Source organism: Trachypithecus francoisi, unplaced genomic scaffold (genome assembly GCF_009764315.1).
Source record: "Trachypithecus francoisi isolate TF-2019V2 unplaced genomic scaffold, Tfra_2.0 Lachesis_group4, whole genome shotgun sequence".
NCBI lineage: Eukaryota > Metazoa > Chordata > Mammalia > Primates > Cercopithecidae > Trachypithecus > Trachypithecus francoisi.
This window is the reverse complement of record NW_022681469.1, coordinates 18,657,591-18,667,300: the sequence shown is the minus strand read 5'-3', so window position 1 is coordinate 18,667,300 and position 9,710 is coordinate 18,657,591. Positions and strand designations below refer to the sequence as shown.

The 9,710-nt window shown below is 44.3% G+C and overlaps 1 non-coding gene across 1 annotated transcript; it reads right to left on the bottom strand.

The window, feature by feature from the left end:
• Positions 1-9,601: 9,601 nt before the first annotated feature.
• On the bottom strand, positions 9,602-9,710 carry LOC117073807. The gene has a single exon (XR_004433373.1). It is a non-coding gene; the product is annotated as a U6 spliceosomal RNA (small nuclear RNA).

Below are 9,710 nucleotides of genomic sequence, written 5' to 3'. Positions count from 1 at the left end.
CTAGGATTACAGGTGTGAGACACCATGCCTGCCTCATCTTTCTTTTTCCTATGGGCCCTATCCTTCTCTTGTCCTAGCACTAATGGCAAACAAAACAAAAACAAAAACAACTCCCAAAAAAACTGCTGGAAAAGAATCCTTGCTGACTTATCAAGAAGGAAAATACAGCTGTATTTCAAAAATGATCATTCAGCTACAGAATGATTCTATAGGGGTTCACATAGAATAGGGGTCAGGACTGGAACTCAGGTTTGGAAGCTGCAGGGAGGCAGATTTTAATTTGGCATGAACAAGCTCTCCATCATCTGACGCATTCAAAAGGAACTCAGTTTGTCCAAGCAGAAGCTGGAAAACTAGTCTGAGGATATTCATTCACACACCAGATAAAGTTTTGAATTAGATGACTTTCAAGTCTCCAGCTAATCCCACGTTCTCTAATATTTTCGCTGTTAGGATGGCAAACACACCACCAGCTTTAACACATCTTTTCTTTCAACTGAGTAAAAATAAATTATCATTCAAAATATACTTCATAACTTAGAGCTATTGCTAAATAATTTTCCTTTAAAATTGTATCTGGAAAAGATCTGATATGATGGAAAGACAAAGCAAAAACAAAAATTCCCCAAGCTCCAAGATTTGAAATTTGAGAAAAATGTTCCAGGTCTCTGTATGAAATGATCCAAAATAGGCAATATAATTTTCACATCTCTTGGAAAAATACTGAGTCATATTGCCCACCCACATCTTACAAAAATAACAGAACTCCAATGATTCAAGCAAGATACACTCTGTCATTGTCTGAAGCAAACATTTGAGTCATTCTGGAAAATTAGGAGCAAACCCTTGTCAGTGACAAAAGTTTTTAATTCCACGTCCCAAGGAAAATTTTGCAATGACAAGTTCTTTCCAGCCCCAGACATGCCTTTTCCTTGCACCCTGGAATACCTTAGGGCTGGATACCGCCCTCTCTCCCGAGAACAACAAACAGCACGTGTGGAGCAGGCTGGGCTGAATGGGTGACGTCATTCATTCACGCAGAGCACAGCCATACATCCAGCGAGCCGTGCTTAGGACTCCATCAACAGTCCTAGGGCGAGTCCAGTGGGCAGGAAAGGCTTCCTAGAGACCCTCACAGCCCACAGGACCAATGGAGGCCCTTCCTCATCCACTCCGAGCACCTTGTCCTGCAGACTTTTCTATTCTCAGATGCAACACTCTAGCCCTCCTGTGGTTTACAACTCCCTCCCTCCCTATCTCATACCCCTTTTCCTTGCTTGTGTTCCTTTTATCTCCTGCTCCCCATGAACTCCTTTTTTTTTTTTTTTTTTGAGACAGGGTCTTGCTCTCTTGCCCAGGCTGAGGACTACAGGCATGCACCACCACGCCCTGCTAATTAAAAAACCAATTTTGGCCAGGCACAGTGGCTCACGAGTGTAATTCCAACACTTTGGGAGGCGGAGGTGGGCAGTTAACTGGAGGTCAGGAGTTCAAGACCAGCGTGGCCAATATGGTGAAACCCCATCTCTACCAGAAATACAAAAATTAGCCGGGCGTGGTGGCAGACACCTGTAATCCCAGCTACTCAGGAGACTGAGGCAAGATAATTGCTTGAACATGGGAGGCAGAAGTTGCAGTGAGCCAAGATGGTGCCATTGTACTCCAGCCCAGGTGACAGAGTGAGACTCTGTTTTTTTTTTTTTTTTTAGAGATGGGGGTCTCGCTATGTTGCCCAGGCTGGTCTTGAACTCCTGATCTCAAGTGATCCTCCCGTCTCTGCCTCCCAACGTGCTGGGATGACAGGCGTGAACCAACAATTCTGGCCAGATTCCTGTCTGCCTCTTCCTACAAGCTCAGGGTTGCCTGTGCATTGCCCAGTAGAGTGTCCAATGGCAGTAATAGCTGGATGAATGCCCTGGAGAAAAAGACAATAAAAACAAAATAAATTCAAAATAAGCTGTCTCTGAGCCTGTTACTCCTAAAGGAACAGACCTAGCCTCCTCATTTCTTCCCGGAGGAATTTTGGTGCTTCCAGTTTTCTCATTCTCCATCACTCTCCAATCCTTCACTGCTAGGGACATCACTGACATGGCTCCCCAGATGGCACCAATGGCCTTGCGGGGCCTTGTGCCTGGCTTCCTTTGGCTCCTCTCTGCAGCACTGGACAGTGACAGCAACCTTTCACTCTCTTCGCGAGTTCTTCACCCGACAAGGCACCCCTGGTTTCCCCTGTAATTCTGCCAGCTAATGTCTGCACAGCCCTTTCACTGCATTGTCTTCCCCTTCGTCACATCTTTCCTGATTCCTTTTTATTTCCACTTTCTCAACACTGCAGACCTCCTCCTCTACCCTCAAAGCCTCTACTTAGTGCTGTTGATGACACCCAAATCCCCCACTTCCCAGCTCCATTCCCACTGCCCCCAGAGCTCTGCCCTCACCCCTTCAAACTCTTCCTGCCAGCCTCAGAGTCTTCATCTTTGCCCCTAACCGAGGCTGCTCCACTTCCTGAATCCCGTGGCAAGCATCTGTCTTCTTCCAGTCACACAGCATCAACCTTCCATCTTTTTTGATTCATATGTAGGCCTTGCTGACCTGGGCAACACCCTCATCCCAGTCACATGCAGAAGATGAATTCTTTCTTTAAAATCGCTTTCCCATCCATCCCCTTTCTCCCATCCCTTGCACTCCTCTAGCTCTGGCCTTCCCTGCCATTCACCTGGATTCTTGCAGTCCCCACCCCACAGCATTGTTTCCCCGAGTTTGAGCCTTTCCCTCCTCCAATTGAGCTCAAAGAACTCTCCCAAAGCGCCTCACAGATCTGCTGTGCCCTACCCATGACACTTCAGTGGGACCCCATCCTCCCAGAAGAAAATTTACTTGCTTAGCCTAGCATTCAAGCTCCCCTAGCAGAAGCAGCGACAACGACAAAAACAACAAAAAATTATAAATACATCCGGCCCAAACCTATTTGATCAGCAGCACTGGAGGAAGAATATAGTGCCTAAGAGCTCGGACTTGAACTCTAGAGCCAGATTGCACTTTCTAGTAGTGTGTTTTTGAGCAAATTATCTAACTTCTCCGGGTCTCAATTTCCTTAGCTGCAAAATGAGGCTGAACAATAACATTGCCAAGGATAGGCAAGCATATGTAGATAAAGCAGTTAGAGCAATGCCTGGCATATTGTAATTGCTCAATAAATGGTGGCAAGCTTTATTTTTCAACCTGCTCTCCCACTGCTTCTAGACATGAATCTCTTTACCTCCTAGTCCAATTGACCTGCTGGGGGTTTCTCCCTTTCTGTGCTTTGCCTATGTGAATCTGTCCATAGGAAATGCCCACACTGCTCCTTGTCTCTGTTGATTGAAAGCCCTTAAGGTCAAACTCAAATGCTAGTTTCTCCCTGAAGCCCTATTTAACTTCTCCTCAGCTGGAAGAGTTAGTGAGGCTTCTCTCCTGGTGCTTCTCTTCTTATGCTCATTTTTATGGGTAATGTGTCTGTGCTACTAGATTGTTTTTGGCCCTTAAAGACAGAAAATCCTAATTAATTTTTCTATTCCTGCATAATCATTTCACCCCAGACATTATGGTTTTCATCTCTGAAAGTTCAATTTGGGTCATTTTTATAGCTCCCATGTCTATCTTTATCAAGCTCCTATTTTTCTCTATGGTCTTGAACACTGGGAGTATAATAGCTGTTTTAATATTCTTGTCTACAAATTGCATCCTCTGTGTCATTTCTGAGTCTGTTTCTATTGATTGGTTTTTCTACTCATGATGGGTCATCTTTTCCTGCTTTTTTGCTTACCTGGTAATTTTTGCTTGGATGACAGACATTGTCAGTTTTACCTTCTTGGGTGCTGGAGTTTTTGTGTTTCTTTAAATATTTTTGCACTTTGCTATGGGATGCAGTTAAATTACTTAGAAAGAGTTTGACCCTTTCAAGGCTGGATTTGAAGCTTTGTTCAAGGGGCTCAGGACAGCTGTTATCTCAGCTGGACCTGATTTGATCCCTGCACTGAGATAATACCTTTTTGAGAACTCTACTCAGTGGCCTGTATTTCTACTCTGGCTGGCAAGACCAGAAACTATTCCCAGCTCTGTGTGGGCTCTGGTGGGTGTTCCTGCTGTCCTTTTTGAGTAATTCTTTTCCCAGTCTCTGGTTGTTTCCTCATAAACAATCACCAATTAATACTCAGAAGAAGCACTCATGAGGAGCCCTCTTCAGATCTTCAGTTTTCTTTCTCTTTCTCTGTATGTGTGTGTGCATGACATTGTCTCCTCTCCATTACTCCACCCTGCAAATTCCAGCCACCTTGGCTTTCCCAAACCCTGAAGTCTTCCCCCTCAACTCAAGGACAACAATGGGCTCCATTTGGGTTCCTCCTCCCTGCCATAAGAAGCGAAAACTCTGTCCAGGTAGTAATCCCAGGGGATTGCATGCTTCCCCTCATACGTTTCCATTCTTTCAGTTTTCATGGTCCTGCATTGCCTGTTGTACAATGTCTGAAAACAGTTCTTTCATATATTTTGTCTGGTTTTTAAATTGTTTTAGGTGGGAGGAAAAATCTGGTCCCTGCTTCTCAATTATGGCTAGAAGCAGAAGTATATCTCTACATAATACTATGAAGCATGCTTCGTTCATCTAAGTGATCAATAACACTATAAAATAGCATTTTAACTGGGTGTCGTGGTGCACACCTGCAGTCCCAGCTACTTGGGAGGTTGAGGTGGAAGGATCGCCTGAGACCAGGAGTTTGAGGCTGCAGTGAGCCACGATCACATTACTGCACTCCAGCCTGGGTGACAAGACCCTGTCTCAAAAATAAAATAAAATAACATTTTTATTTCTAATTTTAAAATTAATCTAGCACAGAAAACTTTTTAACTACAGAGAAATACAAAGAAAAAAAAACAGTTCACACATAACCTTCCATCTTTTGCTGTATGATCTTCCTCTCTTTATAAGTACATTGCTCTTCTTAGGAATACACATATGAATATATTTATTATTATTATTTACTCAGCAAACACTGTTGAATGAATACCAGTGAATTGGTGCTAAAGAGTCAGGTATCATGCACAGGAACGCTGAGAGTCCCCTTAACTCTTAGGCAGGAAACAAATGGGTATTTAGCAGGTAGAGACAGCTGCTTAATAAGGAAACTCCTCGGCGGGAAGTTACTTAAGGAGTTTGAACAACCAAAGTCTAAATACAGAGCAAACCTGATTAACTTTTGGCGTGTGGGTTGCCCTGAGTTGGCAGAGCACAAAACCTCTCTTTCCAGAACAGAATTTACTCTGTGCCCAGGGAAGGCAGGTAGAGAGGGTGTCTGATTGCGTGCTGAGCAAGTCGAGTTTGAATGGCTGATGGAAAGAGGGAGAACGGGTGACAGGGTGTAGGCACCCAGCCTCATTGAGGTCATGCTCCATTTACCCCAGTGGAGAAAGGGCCATCTTTAAAGTCCCCTGACTTCATGGGTAAAATGCCTTTTGCTCCCTCCTCCTTGTGCCCTGCTCACAGCAGGCAGACCATGAATATCGGTTGGAATCGTGAATGGGATACATGAACAGGATAATAGACGGTCTCTGAGATGCCAAGTCTTTTTCTGGAAAGCTCTGTCTCTCTGTGATGGTTTTACCTTAGCAAAGCGTTTTGTCAGCTCTGCCCACACCAAATCTGAGATGTTTGGCACACATTCCACAGGGACGCAGGGGCCTAATTAATTGGTTCACAGATGCAGAAGTTTTTATTACCCTTTCAGTTTTCAATTATCTGACCTACAACTATTGTTTAGGTGACCAAGCTGGTGTCTTTTGATTCCTGCCATTGACCTCTGACCTCTTGATTGCTTTCGGTGGCGCTCTCTGAGTAGCGGGGGAGGGCAGGGGATGGAAAGAAGTTCAAGTGTCTACCAAGCAGAAGTAGAAGAAATATTCTTTTGATGAGAATCCAATAAAAAAAACCTAAAAATATATAAGCAACAAAATACAGGAGAAAGAAAGAGAGAAGAGAAAGCAGCAGATTATTCTTTTACATTGAACACAGAGGATGAACACAGCCAAGCAGCCTCAGATCAAACAGGCTCAGCCAAACACAAGAGAAAATCTTACAGGCAATAATAATTTCTGAGTCCTCACTGACAGAGCTAAAGCAAGAACTCCTGTGTTCCCCTCTTATCTCATAGGAGGCAGGTAGGATCCTGGGGTATTTAAGTACACAGGCTTCATGTTACAGACTAGAGTTCTCATCCCAGCTCCACCACCTAATACCAGCATGACCTTGGGCAAGAGCCTCATCTGCAAGGTGGGGCTGAATTTAATAGCATCTACCTCATGAAGTTGTTGTGAAGATTCAATGAGGTAAGGAGTGACGGCCGGACGCAGTGGCTCACGTCTGTAATCCCAGCACTTTGGGAGGCCAAGGTTGTCCGATCACTTGAGGTCAGGAGTTCAAGACCAGCCTGGCCAACATGGTGAAACCCCGTCTCTACTAAAAGTACAAAAAAAGTTAGCTGGGTGTGGTGGTGTGCACCTGTAGTCCCAGCTACTCAGGAGGCTGAGGCAGGAGGATCACTTGAACCTGTGAAGTGGAGGTTGCAGTGAGTGAGCCGAGATTGCAACACTGCGAGACAGAGCAAGACTCCATCTCAAAAAAAAAAAAAAAGGAATGAAATGTTACTATCTCTAGTACTCAGTAAATCTTGATAATGTTAGTAAATGTTAGCTATTATTATTTTCTTTTCCAGAACTTTTTCTTTGCATATTTGATTTCATTTAAAGAAATTATGAGGGCCAGAGTTTTCGATTGTTACAAAAAGTTGAAGCCATGATGAAGCAGACATTTCTGGGGGGGAAAAAAGGGAAGTGAGAAACATAGGGAATAAAATATATTAAATGTGAAATACACATGAATGCCCTTTTGAAATTACTTTGATATTTGGAAACACTAAAAGGTATATAACTTACTCATAGAAGATGTTATATAATGAATGTAAAAACCTGCCTTACCTAAGCATTAACTCTAAATCAATCAGTTGAGTTTACCGTTGACTTACTGTTATACATTTTGAATTCTTGTAAATGGAGCTACAGCTAAGATGTTGAGGGAATCTAAGTTGTCAGTTTTTGCCTATTTATCAGAATCAGGCAAAATCTAAAAGCTGGGGGAAGAAGTCAGTCTTACGGTAAAACAAAGAAAGTCATTATGCTCTTTGTACTCAGTGCCCTCCACTCTGTCAAAAAGATACAGAAAGCCCCAGTTTCCAGAAAAGAAGATGAGAATAAAATGAACCCAGATTCACAGAAAACATCTTTCTTTCCACTTGTCTAATCAGTCTTGTTTTGTGTGCTGCCACTGGCATAGATGCCTGCCTTTCTGTTTCATTTTGATCACTTTCAAGAATTTTGGAAGAATGTCGTTTTATCCAAATTAAAATGAATCGCCGTTATTCCCATGCCATGTAATTTATTTGGTCACTCAATAAATATTTATGAAGTACCTCCAGGGTGCCAGGCGCTGTGGTCAGGGACATAAAGACACGTGGTCCCTGCCCTGGTGGAGTTCACTGGGTGGAGAGAGCCTTGTAGAGAGGCGAGCGAACTGAGCCATGCCCGACCTTTAGAGAGGAGGGTGCTCAGGGGTAGTGCCCTTTCAAAGGGAGAAGAAACTAATTACTGGGAGGGTCAGGAACTTTCAGGGCACATTTGAGCTAACATACATCTTCCAAAGAGACCTTTATTTTTCATATTCTGTAGGACCTAGGGGACTTGCAAGTGGTTAGGAGGCACTGCTTGCAAAAGTCTCACCCGAACATGGTAGGAATAACTTTACAATCTCAAAATTAGCTGATACCATCTGTATTATTCATTAAGAAACACCTGACATAAATGTTCAGCCTCGCCCACCCATTTCCTCTCTCAGTATATGTTGCATGCCTACTATTTGCCCGACCAAATGGAATTATGCCATTAGAATAACTAAGAATTATCCTGATTACCTTCAGTGAGTTCCCTATATTAGACCTACAAGTCATTCTTATTAAGGACAATGGTTCTTATATCCAGAACTCCTTAGGGAACTTCATGTTTAACCTTAAAGAGGTTCTTTGCTTGTAATTAACTCCCACAGCATCTTAATCGGGATCACTACCAAGATTCAATACAGAGTTTCAGTGTCATTTTTCTTCCAGACGTTCTTTTATTTTTATCTCTTTTGTTGTTGTTGTTTTGGTTTTGTTTTTGAGACAGAGTCTCACTGTGTCACCCAGGCTGGAGTGCAGTGGCACGATCTCAGCTCAATGCAACCTCCACCTCCTAGGTTCGAGTGATTCTCATACCTCAGCCTTCCAAGTAGCTGGGATTACAGGTGTGCACTACCACACCTGGCTAATTTTCTGTATTTTTAGTAGAGATGGGGTTTTCTCACGTTGGCCAGGCTGATGTCGAACTCCTGACCTTAGGTGATCTGCCTGCCTCAGCCTGCCAGAGTGCTGGGATTACAGGCGTGAGCCACCATATGTGGCCTTGTTTTTGTTTTCGAGACAGGGTCTCACTGTGTCACCCAGGCTAGAGTGCAGTGGCACAATCACAGCTTACTGCAGCCTCAACCTCCTGGGCTCAAGTGATCACCCTCCAGTCTCCGCCTCCTGGGTAGCTGGGACCACGGGTGTGAGCCACCACACTCAGCTATTTTTTTTAACTTTTAGTGGAGACAGGGTCTCTCTCGCTATATTGCCCAGGATGGTCTTGAACTCCTGAGCTCAAGTAGTCCTGCCACCTCGGCCTTCCAAAGTGTTGGGATTACAGGTATGAGCCATGGCACCTGGCCTCTTTTTATCTCTTCTTGAAGATGTTTTCTACCCAGTGACTTTTATGGGAATGACAAAAGGTCAGCTTCGGGATTAATTAGGACAAGGAAGGATGTGAAGGGACATGAGTTGGTGTGGAAATGCCAAGTATGGGTGGAAGGGGGATGAGCAGATAGGCGGGGTCAAAGCTGCAGGCCCTCTGAGTGGACACCCTGGGTTCCAGGAGCAGGGAGCCAGTGCAGAGAGGGTGGGAAAAGAAGTCAGACTCCTTTACTGCCAGATTCACTTCTTTCTCCATGTGAACACTCCACGGACTTCCAGAAGCATTGATCCTCTGCACTAGTGTCCCCAGATTTAGGGACAAATAGATTTCTTGAGTTCCCAGAGGAAATAGATTCTGAGATGAGACTGGATGCAGAGCATGGCCCCAGGATCTGTCACTGATGGGGAGTGAAGGGAACAGGTGGGGCAGAGGGAGGAGCCTCAGTCGATCCCAGGATCCCACAGGGAGCTCTGGAGCTGGGATGGCCCTTCAGAGCTGCCCTGAATTGGAGCTAGGGGACCACACCTGGGCATTGACCAGTCCTTAACATGGGCTGTCCTGCAGGAAAGGGGTGACCTTGAGCAAGGAGGGCAATTCCTGGAAAGGGACTCAATTAAGAGCAGCCATCAGCCACCCATGTCTCCAGCAACGGAGGAATGAGCACCCACAGAAGCCAGTACTGAGGATGGGTCATTTACATAACAAAGGATCAGTGGTTGCCTGTTCGCATTTTGTTTCACATTATTTTAATTTTTTAATGGAATGCTTCATGAATTTGCATGTCATTCTTGCACAGTGGCCATGCTAATCTTCTCTGTATCATTCCAACTTTTTGGTATATGTGCTGTCAAAGCAAGCAC